General features: G+C 43.3%; 2 protein-coding genes across 21 annotated transcripts in view; one reads left to right on the top strand and one right to left on the bottom strand.

The window, feature by feature from the left end:
• Positions 1–14,447, top strand: part of gtf2ird1 (GTF2I repeat domain containing 1) — a 193,908-nt gene that overhangs the window by 33,138 nt on the left and 146,323 nt on the right. The gene's annotated exons all lie outside the window — the stretch shown is intronic.
• The window catches only part of LOC137346603 (uncharacterized), a 98,135-nt gene that overhangs the window by 52,140 nt on the left and 31,548 nt on the right, over positions 1–14,447 (bottom strand). The gene's annotated exons all lie outside the window — the stretch shown is intronic.

The following is a 14,447-nucleotide window of genomic DNA, read 5'->3' as shown; positions in this document are numbered from 1 at the left end:
AGAGAGGTCTCGGTGGATACCCTTACAGCGGAAGCAACAAGCATTTATATAATGCCTTTAACATAGGAAAAGCACTCCAAAGGAGTGTTATCAAAAAATATTTGACACAGAGATACATAAGGAGATATTAGGACAGGTCAACAGAAACTTGGTCAAAGAGTAGATTTTAAGGAGAATAGAGAGTTTAAGGGAGGGAATTCCAGAGATTAGAGCCTAGACAGCTGAAGGCATGACCATCAATAGAGGAAGTAAATTTAAAACCATGCTTTCAAGTACATCCGGGCAGCAGAAGAAGCGGGGACAAGTTCAGGGTTGAGAAATGCAATTTTAGGACTGATGTCAGCGAGTATTCCTTTACACAGCGCATGATCGGGTTGTTGGAGAAGGACAGTTGTGATTGTAGGAAAGTATTGGATGCTGCAAGGGAATATGGTAATGTTGAATGTCTGGAACATTGAGATGGAGTGTGTTAATGCAGGGAGGTGGGTGGGTTGGGGGGGTAAGTGGTGTCTCTATCCTTATCAATCGTGTAACGTCACTGGGCATTCCTGTTTGGTATGTTGTTTTATCCAGATCTGCATTCATGTGACCAGGGCTGCACTGTACCTTAATTAAAATTGGTAGTTTTGGTGACTTGGTGTCCAGAGTGTATATGCATATCCTATAAAATAAATAATTTAATTTTGCTCATGTCACTTTGTCAAGGTGGCTATTGTTCTATTCCAGAAAGCCAGTTGGTGAAGGATAGAACTGAAGCCAATCTTTACATACTTTTATATTTAGTTACATAATTACACATTATAAGCATACTTCCTAACCCAACAACCACAATTTCAGTCTTTGTCTATTTATATGGGCTCAAGTGAAACTCCAGTTAATGCCCACCAACTGCATACAATTAAACACAATTAATATACACTTAACAGATTCTCCTTTCTCTTTTAAATAAAAAAAATAGTTAATATGCACAACCACAATTTTGAAACAAATTAAATCAAAAACCTCCATTTCCTGCACAAAACATTACAGTGTGAGACACCCCCACCCCCCCCCCCCCCCCACCCCCCACCCCAGGATCCCTAACTCCTTGTTTTACAAAAAAAAGGAAGTACAATCAGATAGGTGATCACTTGCATCCACCCATTTAAATTTAAAGATTTCCTTTCTCTCCATTTGTTTCAAGCCAGCAAGGTTAATCTGTAACCTTTTCTCACTCATACTTTTCATATAGTCTACATTCACCCACAATGAATGATTATCTATATAACATTCAATGGGCATATTATCTTCAATACACCCTTGTATAGAATCTCACTTAAAAATATTTGAGAAATCGAATCCCATACCCACTGCTTCCACAAGAGCCAGTGTTTCAGCAGCTAAAGTACTTTTAACAATACTTTGTATGAGCTTCTCAAGCTAAAGGACATTATCTCCCATAAGAAATATTTTGAAACCAGCTGCACTAGAATACCCATCAGGAAGATTAGCAGGTAAAGCATCACTAAAAATGACGACCTTCATGTTCTTTACATCACCTAAGGATGAAAACTTAAGTATGCATTCTCCAGATTGAATTTTTTAATGTTATATTTCCCCTTAAAACATTCTCAACTTTAGGGTGTTTCATCATTGTACTTAACTCCAACAAATTAAAACTAGCATCTCATCTAGACTGCATGCCCAACCAGTTCAACTGGCCAATCATGTTTTGCAGTTGCTCTGTCTCTTCTTTAGATATAACATCATCTTTCTGTGATGACCTAGTACAATTACCCGGGATGGGAGCAACATTGTTAATTTAAAGTTATTTGAAGCATAAAGAAAGAAAAACTTGCATTTATTTATTTAGTGAATGAAAATCCCTGGAGACAAGCGATAGCCCTCTCATTTGCTGAGTTTAAGGTGATTAGTCTGCCACTTAGTCTGTAGAGGGGACACTGCTCTGTAATGTGCAGCATTGTTTGTGTCTCTCCACAAATGCATAAGGGGTTTGTACTGAGGTCCCAGCGGTGGGGGTTGGCTGCACAGGGGCCCTGGCTTGTCCTGAACCTGTTTAGCAAGGACCACACTCGCCGTGGTAGTTCAAAGCCTGCCATTCGACAGATGGAGTTTGTCACAAGGAACATGTTAGTGGCGTCCAATGTTTCCCATTCCTTGATCCAAAGGTAGACCTTGCTCAGGAAGGTTCCTCCATATGGGGCACTGAGATGGAAGGCAGGCAGTAGCTGAATTGGACATGTCATTTTGGAGTGATAAGTGAGGTGCAGCACGGATGGTTTTAATCAGCTTGTGGGTTTTCATCTGATGGCAGATGTATGGGGGAATGATGATTGCGAGGACAGGAAGCCAGGGGAGGAGTGTTGAGCGGAGGGTTCCAGTTATGATGTGCATTGTTGCATTCAATTGAGTATCAACAAGATGTGTGTGTGATGACTCATGCCAGCCAGATGCACAGTACTCTGCTGCTGAGTATGATGGGGCAAGTGCTGAGGTCCGGAGTGTTGTGGCAGCAGCGCCCCACGTTGATCCATCAAGTTTGGTTAATAGGTTGTTTCTGGTTTGACCTTTGCTGCTGTTTTCTTCAGATGCTCCCGGAAGGGCAAAATCCTATCCAGAAACACTCCCAAATATGTTGGGTTGGGATCATGCTTTAGTCTCTGACCGTCCATGTAGATACACAATTCTTTTTTGGCACTGGCATTGTAGAGGTGGAATATACTGGATATGGTTTTACAGGGAGTCACTGGGAGACGCCATGTGCTACAGTAGTCCATCAATTCTGTAACAACTTCGTTAAGGATCTGGTCCAGGGTGTAGAAGGATGGAGCTTGGGTGGCACAACAGATGTCATCAGCATAGATGAACTTGCGAGACGTGGTTGTTGGCATTTATATCATGCTTTTCCACAGCCACCAGACGTCTCAAAGTGCTTTACAGCCAATGAAGTGCTTTTGAAATGTAGCCACCGTTGTAATGTAGGAAATGTACACTGCTTAATATCTAAGCCTCACAGCTCCAGCGACCCGGGTTCAATTCTGGGTACTGCCTGAACAGAGTTTGCAAGTTCTCCCTGTGACCACGTGGGTTTCCTCCGGGTGCTCCAGTTTCCTCCCACTTGCCAAAGACTTGCAGGTTGACAGGTAAATTGGCCATTGTAAAAAATTGCCCCTAGTGTAGGTAGGTGGTTGGAGAATTGAGGGAAGGTGGGGATGTGAGCGGGAAAATGGGATTAATGTAAGATTAGTATAAATGGGTTGTTGATGGTCGGCGCGGACTCAGTGGGCCGAAGGGCCTGTTTCGATGCTGTATCTCTCTATGACTCTAAACCTAAATATTTAAAAGCCCCACAAACCTGACTCCCAATTTTAAATTCTTATTAACAACATATTTCCACAGTACGACCCCATAAGAAATCATCATCATGAAGATCCCTGAAAGTTTCCCTTAATGATACCAATAAAACATTGTGGGATCTGCTTTTAGTTGAACACAACCAATTTTCAGATCTTACTGAAAAATACCACACCCTGCAGGCATCAATCAGACCATAGATGCATTTGTTTAGTTTCCACAGTTTTCCTTCTGCATCTGCTGCCTCTTTACACGTTTTCAGAAACACTTCTCGCTGAAAAGTATCACCCTGCAGAAATATGGCTTTTATGCCATTGATCTACATTCTCATGAATATCTGCCCAAAAGAGCTAAAAGGACTCGAGATTATTTTTCCAGCTGTGGAAGAGTCCACTCTAACACCTGTATCACCCAGTCACTCTTCAAAAGCCCAGCAACTAGTCTCACTTTAGCCTTATAAGTCCCATCTGCAACGACCTTTTCATGACACATCCACCTATGTGACAAGACTGGTTGACCCTCATCTTGTTCCTCAGAATAGACTTCAAACGCTGTCCAACTATTGAATTTCCTTTGTTTTGCCTTTCTTATTGTTTTATCCTCGAGTTTGTTGGCAGTCACCAAAACCACTTGATCATGAGGACTTATGTTTCTAGTTCTGTTCCCAAACTGTTCTGTGGCCTTTATTTCATTGTCCAATCTATTCAAGCTATGGCCTCTACTTGCACATTTGTGTCCATTAGGACTGCTACTGAGAGATCGCCCTCTCGCACTAGCAATCTTTCTATTGTATGTGATGATTTCCTGGCACAAGAGTCACTTCAGACCCACTATCAGTACTTCCGCTGCCCTTTCTTACATCCTACCTTCAGTCCATGGTCCTTACTTCTTGGTCATCATCCTGAACATTCAACCAATATTTAAACTTGCCAGTAGCTTTTCCTGCATGCCCCAGAATTGACACATTCGTCCATTCACTAGACCGCCCCCCTAGAAAATATCTAACCCGAGTACCCGCTCCAGGCAATTGGCCTTTGGATGTGATAGCTCTGTCCTGTGTGTCATCGCTCACATTACCACTATCCAGCCCTTGATCTACTGTATTCTGTTCCTCAGGACCTTCTTCATAAAACACATGAACACCTTAGGGACAAGGCACCTCGTTTACTTCTATCAGCTGCTCAGAGTCTGCGATTTCATAATGAATTCTAATTAATTATGAGAAATGAACCTTAGCAGTTTGATATGTACTGTCTTACCATCATGACCTATGACCTTACCAGGGTCTTTCCATTCCCTCTGACCCTCTCCCTTTTTAATTGAGGAGATTTGGTCTATTATAAATTCTGCCTCAGATGGCTTTATATGATGCCTCAATGCTGTCAGAATTTTCTCAGACCTCAGCCTTGATGAAAGCCTGTCTCCCTGCATGTAAAGCATTCAAATGTGCTGAAAAATGGGACTAATTGTAGTCCCTTTTAGAGCTGAAGGACTATTGCACAGAGCAGAAAACAATTTGGGATTTCAGCCATAAACTAATTGATGGGGACTATACCCTCCAACCATCTGGAGTGAAACTCCATGCATGGCCATTGTCTATTTGCAGTCTAGTCAATCAGCTAAGATTTTATGCAATGTTCCATCAATCACTGCCTGATTCCTTTCACAGAGTCCACTGCTGCGGTGTTCATGTTTTCACACCTGTCTCTGAACTCATCAATGGCAAATTCCCCTCCATTTAGTTTAGTTTAGTTTAGAGATACAGCACTGAAACAGGCCCTTCGGCCCACCGAGTCTGTGCCGACCATCGACCACCCATTTATACTAATCCTACACCAATCCCATATTCCTATCCTATCATATTTATCAGTCAGAAACTTCACTGGTGCCCCAAATCCAGTCCCTATCCATTTCTCCATAATTTTGTCCATAATAACCCTTTTGTCTATATGTGTTATTGCTATGTGTTATTGTAGAAAGACTAAATCTGGTTGCCACGTCTACAAAATGTAGAATGAAATATTTCTGTCTTTTTCCCATACCTTTAAATCCTTGGTAACTACCTCTTTAAAGTTATGTGCAAATGGAACGCTTACAATAGGGCATGGTGGCATCCTCCAATACTTTTTACAGATTTCAAACTTCTTAGTAATCTCTTGTATTAACCTTGTATCCTCTCTATCAACCACACCTCCATCTTTTAGCAGGATTTTTAACTTTTGACAATGTGCTCACCCTACTTGTCAATGTAACTTTAAGATGATTTGCTTTTTTTCTTCTGATTCCTATCACCTGATGTCATTAATACTTGCCTAACAGTCTGATAAGAAACATCACATTTAGTTAAGGGGATAAATGTCCTGACTGGGTAAACTGCAGATCAACTGACTTTACAAAAATAATTGTCTTATTGTCAAGTTTCATTTGCACCTTCTTCAAAGAAGATTTACTCAACAGCACAGGTATTTCATTTCAAACTACATCAGTACTTATAAAATGCCTTACTCCAGCTATTTTACATCCCACCATGGCAGATGGTGAAATCTGAAGTCAATTAATAAATCTGCAATTAAAATGACTAGTCTAATGGTGACCATGAAACCATTGTCGATTGTTGTAAAAACCTATCTGGTTCACTAGTGTCCTTGAGGGAAGGAAATCTGTCCTTACCTGGTCTGACCTACATGTGACAGCAATGTGGTTGACTGTTAAATGCCCTCTGAAATGGCCGAGCAAGCCACTCAGTTGTATCAAACCACTACGAAGTCTAAGAAAAGAAATGAAACCGGACGGACCACCTGGCATCGACCTAGGCACTGGAAACGACAACGACAAACCCAGCCCTATCGACCCTGCAAAGTCCTCCTTACTAACATCTGGAGGCTTGTGCCAAAATTAGGAGAGCTGCCCCACAGACTAGTCAAGCAACAGTATGTATGATTCCGTGAGTATGACTTACAGACAATGTCCCAGACACCACCATCACCATCCCTGGGTATGTCCTGTCCCACTGGCAGGATAGACCCACCAGAGGTGGTGGCACGGTGGTATACAGTTGGGAGGGAGTTGTCCTGCGAGTCCTCAACATTGACTCCGGATCCCATGAAGTCTCAAGGCATCAGGTCAAACATGGACAAAGAAACCTCCTGCTGGTCACCACCCACCATCCTCCCTCAGCTGATGAATCAGTGCTTCTCCATCTTGAACGCCACTTGGAAGAAGCACTGAGGGTAGCAAAGGCACAGAATGTGCTCTGGATGGGGGACTTCAATGTCTAGCACCACTACAGACCGAGCTGGCCGAGTCCTAAAGGACGCAGCTGCTAGACTGGGTATGCAGCGGGTGGGAAGGGTACCAACAAGAGGGAAAAACCTACTTGACCTCGTCCTCGCCAATCTACCTGTCGCAGATGCATCTGTCCATGACAGTTTTGGTGGGAGTGATCACCGTACAGCCCGTGTGGAGACGAAGTCCTATCTTCACATTAAGGATACCCACCATTGAGTTGTGTGGCACCACCCTGGTGCTAAAAAGGATTGATTTTGAACAGATCGAGCAACTCAAAACTGGGCATCCATGAGGCACTGTGGGTCATTAGTAGCAGAGTTGTATTCAACCACAGTCTGTAACCTCATGGCCTGGTATATTCCTCACTCTACCATTACCATCAAGCTGGGGCATCAACACTGGTTCAATGAAATGTGCAGGAGGGCATGCCAGGAGCAGCACCAGACATACCTAAAAATGAGGTGTCAGCCTGGTGAAGCTACAACACTGGACTACTTGCGTGCCAAACTGTGAAAACAGCATTTGATAGACAGAGCTAAGTGATCCCACAACCAACAGATCAGACCGAAGCTCTGCAGTCCTGCTACATTCAGTCGTGAATGGTGGTGGACAATTAAACAACGAACCTGAGAAGAAGGCTCCACAAATATCCCCATCCTCAACGATGGGGGAGCCCAGCACATCAATGCAAAAGACAAGGCTGAAGCATTTGCATCCATGTTCTGCCAGAAGTGCCAAGTTGATGATCCATCTGGGCCTCCACCTAAAGTCCCCAGCATCACAGATGCCAGTCTTCAACCAATTCAATTCACTCCATGTGATATCAAGAAACGGCTGAAGGCACTGGATTCCGCAAAGGCTATGGGCCCTGACAACATTCCGGCAATAGTACTGAAGACTTGTGCTCCAGAACTAGCTGCCTCCGAACCAAGCTGTTGCAGTACTGCTACAACACTGGCACCAAGACTCCTTAGACAGCGCCTTCCAAACCCACGACCTCTACCACCTCGAAGGACAAGAGCAGCAGATGCTTGGGAACACCACCACCTGCAAGTTCCTGTCCAAGTCACACACCATCCTGACCTGGAACTATATCTCCATTCCTTCAATGTCGCTGGGTCAAAATCCTGGAACTCCCTTCCTAACAGCACTGTGGGTGTACCTACCTCACATGGACTGCAGCGGTTCAAGAAGGCAGCTCACCACCACCTTCTCGAGGGCAATTAGGGATGGGTAATAAATGCTGGCCTGGCCAGTGATGCCCACATCACATGAATGAATATAAAAAAAAAATCTACCCAGCAATGTGGAAAATTGCCCAGGTGTGTTCTGTACCCAAAAAGTAGGACAAATCCAACCCGGCCAATTACCGCCCCATCAGTCTACTCTCAATCATCAGTAAAGTGATGGAAGGTGTCATCAACAGTGCCACCAAGCAGCACTTGCTTAGCAATAACCTGCTCAGTGACGCTCAGTTTGGGTTCTGCCAGGGCCACTCAGCTCCTGACCTCATTACAGCCTTGGATCAAACATGGACAAAAGAGCTGAACTCCAGAGGTGAAATGAGAGTGACTGCCCTTGACTTCAAGACAGCATTTGACCGAGTATGGCATCAAGAAACCCCAGCAAAACTGGAGCCGACGGGAATCAGGGAAAACTCTTTGCTGGTTGGAGTCATACCTAGCACAAAGGAAGATGGTTGTGTTTGTTGGAGGTCAACCATCTCAATCACAGGACATCATTGGAGGAGTTCCTTAGTATAGTGTCCGAGGCCCAACCGACTTCAGCTGCTTCATCAATGACCTTCCCTTCATAAGATCAGAAGTGGGGATGTTCGCTGATGATTGCACAATGTTCACCATTCGCAACTCCTCAGATACTAAAGCAGTCCGTGTCCAGATGCAGCAAGACCTGGACAACATCCAGGCTTGGGCTGATAAGTGGCAAGTAACATTCACGTCTCACAAGTGACAGGCAATGACCATCTCAAACAAGAGAATCTAACCATCTCCCCTTGATGTTTAATGGCATTGCCGTCACTGAATCCCTCACTATCAACATCCTGGGGATTACCATTGACCAGAAACTGAACTGGAGCAGCCACATAAATACTGTGGCTGCAAAAGCAGGTCAGAGGCTAGAAATTCTGCAGCGAGTAGTTCACCTCCTGTCTCCCCAGTGCTTGTGCATGATCTACAAGGCACAAGTCAGAAGTGTTGGAACACTCTCCACTTGCCTGGATGGGTGCAGCTCCAACAACACTCAAGAAGCTCAGCACCATCCAGGGGAAGGCAGCTGCTTAATTGACATCCCATCCACCGCTTTTAACATTCACTCCCTTCACCACCGATGCACAGAGGCAGCAGTATGTACCATCTATAAGATGCACTGCAGCAACTCACCAAGGCTCCTTCGACAGCACCTTCCAAACCCATGACCTCTACCACCTAGAAGGACAAGGGCAGCAGATGCATGGGAACACCACCACCTCTGCAAGTTCCCCTCCAAGCCACACACCATCCTGACTTGGAACTATATCACTGTTCCTTTGCTGTCGCTGAGTCAAAATCCTGGAACTCCCTTCCTAACAGCACTGTTGATATACCTACACCCCAAAGACTGCAGCTTACCACCACCTTCTCAAGGACAATTAGGAATGGGCAATAAATGCTGGCCTAGCCAGCGACGCGCACATCCCATGAATGAATATAAAAAAAATTCCAACTCTTTTTTTTTTTAGTAACCTCAATGTGTTGTCATCACACCTAAAGCTAGGAATACTTTTATATTCCTTAACCTTGCATCGATCCTCACTGGTTAAAGAATCAAGATAATGTTTTAACCAAACAATTCAACATACTGTCGAAGTGCAAGCACTATCTAGCACTGCACAGTTAAACAAGTCCATGACTAACACATTTATCGCACGGCTAAAGTTCATTGTGACCAGTACAATTCATTCAGATTCATCATTATCTTTGTCTGCCTCAGAATTCTCTGTCATGTGTTGTTCCAAGGACCCTCTTACCTTTGGACAGTTCACCACATAATGATACTTCGAGTCACATCTGAAGTACCTATTAATTTTTCCTTGGGAATTCCTAAGATTCATTCGCCTATCATTGCAGTTCCAATTCTGCTTCTGCTCTAATAGCCAGATCTGCTAAAGGTTCTTTCATCCTTATTCTGCCTATCTTTAACTCTTCCATTGCATTGATACCTGTGTCCTATATCGGAACCATTTTGAAATCTGGCAATCATTGAGTCTTCTATTTTTTGTCACTGCAGAATGTCCCATTTATTCCATGAAGGCTGAAAGAAATGACTTTCCCCAGGAATTTTTTTCAAGGCAACAGACATCTGATTGAACGGGGTCACCCTCTCTAAGAACCAAACATCAGTTACACCTCAGCACAATCCAGCAATTTAAACACTAGTACTGATCCGGGGATCCCCAAATTTAATTTCATTAGTCTTTTATACAATCTGTTAAAGTCCATGATGTATTCCCTTACGGAATGACCAACAATTTTGAAATCTATCTGATCTCAAATTCTGACCATTCCTCATGGGCATTAAGCAGATCATCTTTCTTGTAAATTTTATCCAGGAACTCTAATAGCAGGTCCAAACCTCCTTCATTATCCAACTAATTAGCATCCATCTCACAAAATACTTCTGATTTTACTTCTTGTAGGAAGTGACGATGCCAAAGTCATGCCTTGTTTTCTCTTTGGTAGCGGCGTAACCCATGTCCCCATATTTACTTTATTCTTCCATTTGTCATGTGATTCAGACACCAAGAACATTGGAGTGTCATCATACCCCGACAATTTACAATTGCTTGCTGCCATTTTTTCAGAATAGTTGCTGGGATTGTAGTTTTCTGTCTGATTTTGTTTTTTCTTAGCTTCCAACTTTCACCTTTTTAGGTAACCATTTTCTGCTCCCATGTTCTATTCCAGAAAGTCATTTGGTGAAGGATTGAACTGGACCAATTTTTACACATTTATATATTTATTTACAGAGTCGCATATTACAAGCTTGCACCTCCTAACTCCAAAAACCACAGTTTTAATATGTGTCCACTTATATAGGCGCAAGTGGAACCCCAGTTAATGACCACCACCTGCATACAATTAATATACAATTAACAATTGTTATGATTCAATCAGAAGGATCACACAAATGACCCTTCGATCTGGTTGTCTTTCTCTTTTCCTGTCTCCAACATCACCACCACCATGGCCATAATGTGACAGTCCAGAAGCAAGGTTTTGTAGCCTCTGAAAATCCATCCTCCATGGATCTGTTGAACTGGGAGAAAATGTACACTGCAAGATTACCCACACCAGCCTCTGTGCCCTGATAAAATTACTTTCTGTTAATAGCTGACACAGAATCTGATGATGGTGTGAACCCACCCGATTTCTTGAAATTCGTAGTTTTCTTGGTAGAAACAGGATAATCCTAATCCTTTCCATATTCCTGATATAGGCACAGAAATGCCTCTTCCTGATGAAGAAAATCTGGCTGATTCCCAATTCCATAATGCTTTCCATGACACAGCTAAATCTATTCTGGCTAGAGCCAGTCAACTGAGGTTGGTTTATTTTTGGCCAAGGTTAGCATGTCCCTTGACTCGGTCACTGGGGACTTGAGGAGGTCATGTCAGTCAAACAAGAGTTTTAGCACTTGATAGAACTGGGGAAGCTGTGTTGCATTGCGGTTGCAGCCTGGGACAGAATGTTTAGAGATACAGCACTGAAACGGGCCCTTCGGCCCACCGAGTCTGTGCCGACCATCAACCACCCATTTGTACTAATCCTACACTAATTCCATATTCCTACCACATCCCCACCTGTCCCTATATTTCCCTACCACCTACCTATACTAGTGACAATTTATAATGGCCAATTCACCTACCAACCTGCAAGTCTTTGGCATGTGGGAGGAAACCGGAGCACCCGGAGGAAACCCACGCAGACACAGGGAGAACTTGCAAACTCCACACAGGCAGTACCCAGATTTGAACCCAGGTCACTGGAGCTGTGAGGCTGCGGTGCTAACCACTGCGCCACTGTGCTGCCCTGGCGTGTACTATTGGAGGGCCCATACCTGGCAAACATCTGATGTGTTTGGGAGGGGAGGGACTTTGGATAGACTTTGTTTCTGCAACAATCTGCTTAAATTCTGTTGGAGAGTTGATAAATTGTTCACAGTAGATGATCTGTCACTGCATTGCACTGTGTCTGGATAAAAATACAGAAAAAGTGGGGTTGTGGCAATTCACATTCAAAAATACAAATGTGAAAGATTGTAGTTGCTTTTAAAAAAAGAAAAGAAATTATATATATCAACTTGCACTCTTTCAGGCAGTGCATTCCAGATTACAAAATGCTGTGTTTTCTTAAAAGGTTTCCTTGCATCACCAATCATTTTAAATCTGTGTCCTCTGGTTATTGACCTTTTTCCCACCAGAAACAGTTTCTCCTCATTTACTCCAGCAAAACCCTTTATAATTTTGAACACCTCTATCAAATCTCCTCTTCACCTTTTCTGCTCTTTCTGCTATCAGGAGAACAACCCAAGCTTCTCCTGTCTCTCCACAGAACTGGCATCCCTCATCCCTAGTAAGTCTCTTCTGCGCCCTCTCTAAGGTCTTGACATCCTTTTCTAAAGGGTGGCACCCAGAATTGACCACAATACTCCAGCTGAGACCTAACCAGTGTTTTGTGGTGGTTTAACTTAATTTCATTGGGTGACCAAAAGCTTGGTCAAAGAGCTAGTTTTTAGGAGCATCTTAAAAGAGGAGAGCGAGGCAGGGAGGTTTTGGGAGGTTCCATTCTTATCTAATCATAGCCAGAGAATCACTTGCAATGACTTCTCTTCCCACTGCATGGTTATCTCTGGTGTCCCCTAAAGATCTATCCTTATCCAGCCCCCCCCGCACCCCCATTTCTCATCCATATGCTCTCCCTTGGCCTCATTATGCAAAAACAGGTCAATTTCTACATGTACGCTGACGACACTCGGATCTACCTCACCACCGTCTCACTCGACTCCACTGTCTCTAAGTCATCAGAGTACTTGTCCGACATCCAGTACTGGATGAGCAGAAATCTCCTCCAATTAAATAATGGGAAGACCAAAGCCATTGTCTTCAGACCCCATCACAAACTCCACTCCCTAGCCATTGATTCCATCTCTCTCCCTGGCAACTGTCTGAGTTGTCTGAAACAGACTGTTCGCAATCTTGATGTCATATTTGACCCCAGGATGAGCTTTCAACCACATATCCGTGCCATCACTAAGACCACCTATTTCCGCCTCCATAACATCGTCTGACCCCAACACTGCCTCAGCTTATCTGCTGCTGAAACCCTCATCCATGCCTTTGTTACCTCTCGACTTGATTAGTCCAAAGCACTCCTAGCTGGTCTCCCACATTCTACCCTCTGTAAACTTAAGGTTATCCAAAACTCTGCTGCTCGTGTCTGAACTCTCATCAATTCCCATACTTGCTGACCTATATTGACTCCCGGTTAAGCAACTCCTCAATTTTAAAATTCTCATCTTTGTTTTTAAATCCCTCCATAGGCTCGCCTGTCCTTAGCTCTGTAATCTCATCCAGCCCCACAAGCCTCCGAGTTATCTGTGCTCCTCTAATTCTGGCCTCTTGAGCACCCCAATTTTAATTGCTCCACCATTGGTGGCCATGTCTTCGGCTACCTCAGTCCTAAACTCTTGAATTTTCTCCCTACACCTCTTTGCTCTCTACTTTTCTGTCCACCATTATGACACTCCTTAAAATTGACATCTTTGATCAAGCTTCTGCCCTAATATCTCCTTATGTGAATCAGTGTCTTATTTTGTTTTATAATGCCCCTGTGAAACACCTTGGGATTTTTTATTTTAAAGGTGCTATATAAATGCATGTTGCTGGTTGTTGAATTCCAGAATGCTTAAATTGAATACAGTGTGGTGGAGTTGCTTGTGTGTGGATGTTATTCTGTTGTGAAATTGACCCCACAGAATTTCGTCACTACAGGAAGCTGGCCTGATTCTCTGTGGAGCTTCACTGCCCTCTTCCCTATGGCCAGGACTGGTGAATCTCAAGAGATAACCTTCCCCTTTACATTAATGCCAACTCTAACATGTCGATTGGGTGTTCAAACTAGCTTCAAAGAGTTATTAAAGTAGGAGACCAATGGAGCTAACACATAGCCTTAGTTTTCGACTGAGCCGTGCTCATGGTGACTTGGCTTCCTCGCACTCCAGCTCAGTCAGTCTTTGCAAAAGCAAACTACTGTGGATAGAGGAATCTGAAATAAAAAGCGAAAATGCTGGAAATACTCAGCAGGTCAGGCAGTATTTGTGGAGAGAGAAACAGAGTTAACGTTTCAGGTTGTTGACCTTTCATCAGAAGTTCTATTTCTGTTTTTATTTCAGTCTTTAGTTAGATAATAGCATTGAAATGTTCACCAGAGTAACGTAAAAAAAAACTGAAGTGGACAAGAAAATGTTAATTCTTGGTAATGTTTGAAGTACTTTTTAAGGGAGTGTCCTTCAGCAACAATTTCTCAAGCTGTGTTTACTGAATATTGTGAGGTTAATACAGTTCATGCATGTCCATTATGTGCAATGCAAAGGAATACTGATGTAAGATATTTCTGGCTACATAATGTGCTTCCCTAGTAATGAGAAATGCAACTCTTGTGTATTAACCACAGCTGCAAATATTTACATTACCCATATAGAATGCAAAAGCATTTACTGCTGCTCATCTAGAGAGGTTTAGCAAG

Source organism: Heterodontus francisci, chromosome 30 (assembly GCF_036365525.1).
Source record: "Heterodontus francisci isolate sHetFra1 chromosome 30, sHetFra1.hap1, whole genome shotgun sequence".
Taxonomy (NCBI): Eukaryota; Metazoa; Chordata; class Chondrichthyes; order Heterodontiformes; family Heterodontidae; genus Heterodontus; species Heterodontus francisci.
The sequence above is the reverse complement of the archived record's forward strand: the minus strand, read 5'-3'. Positions and strand labels throughout refer to the sequence as shown.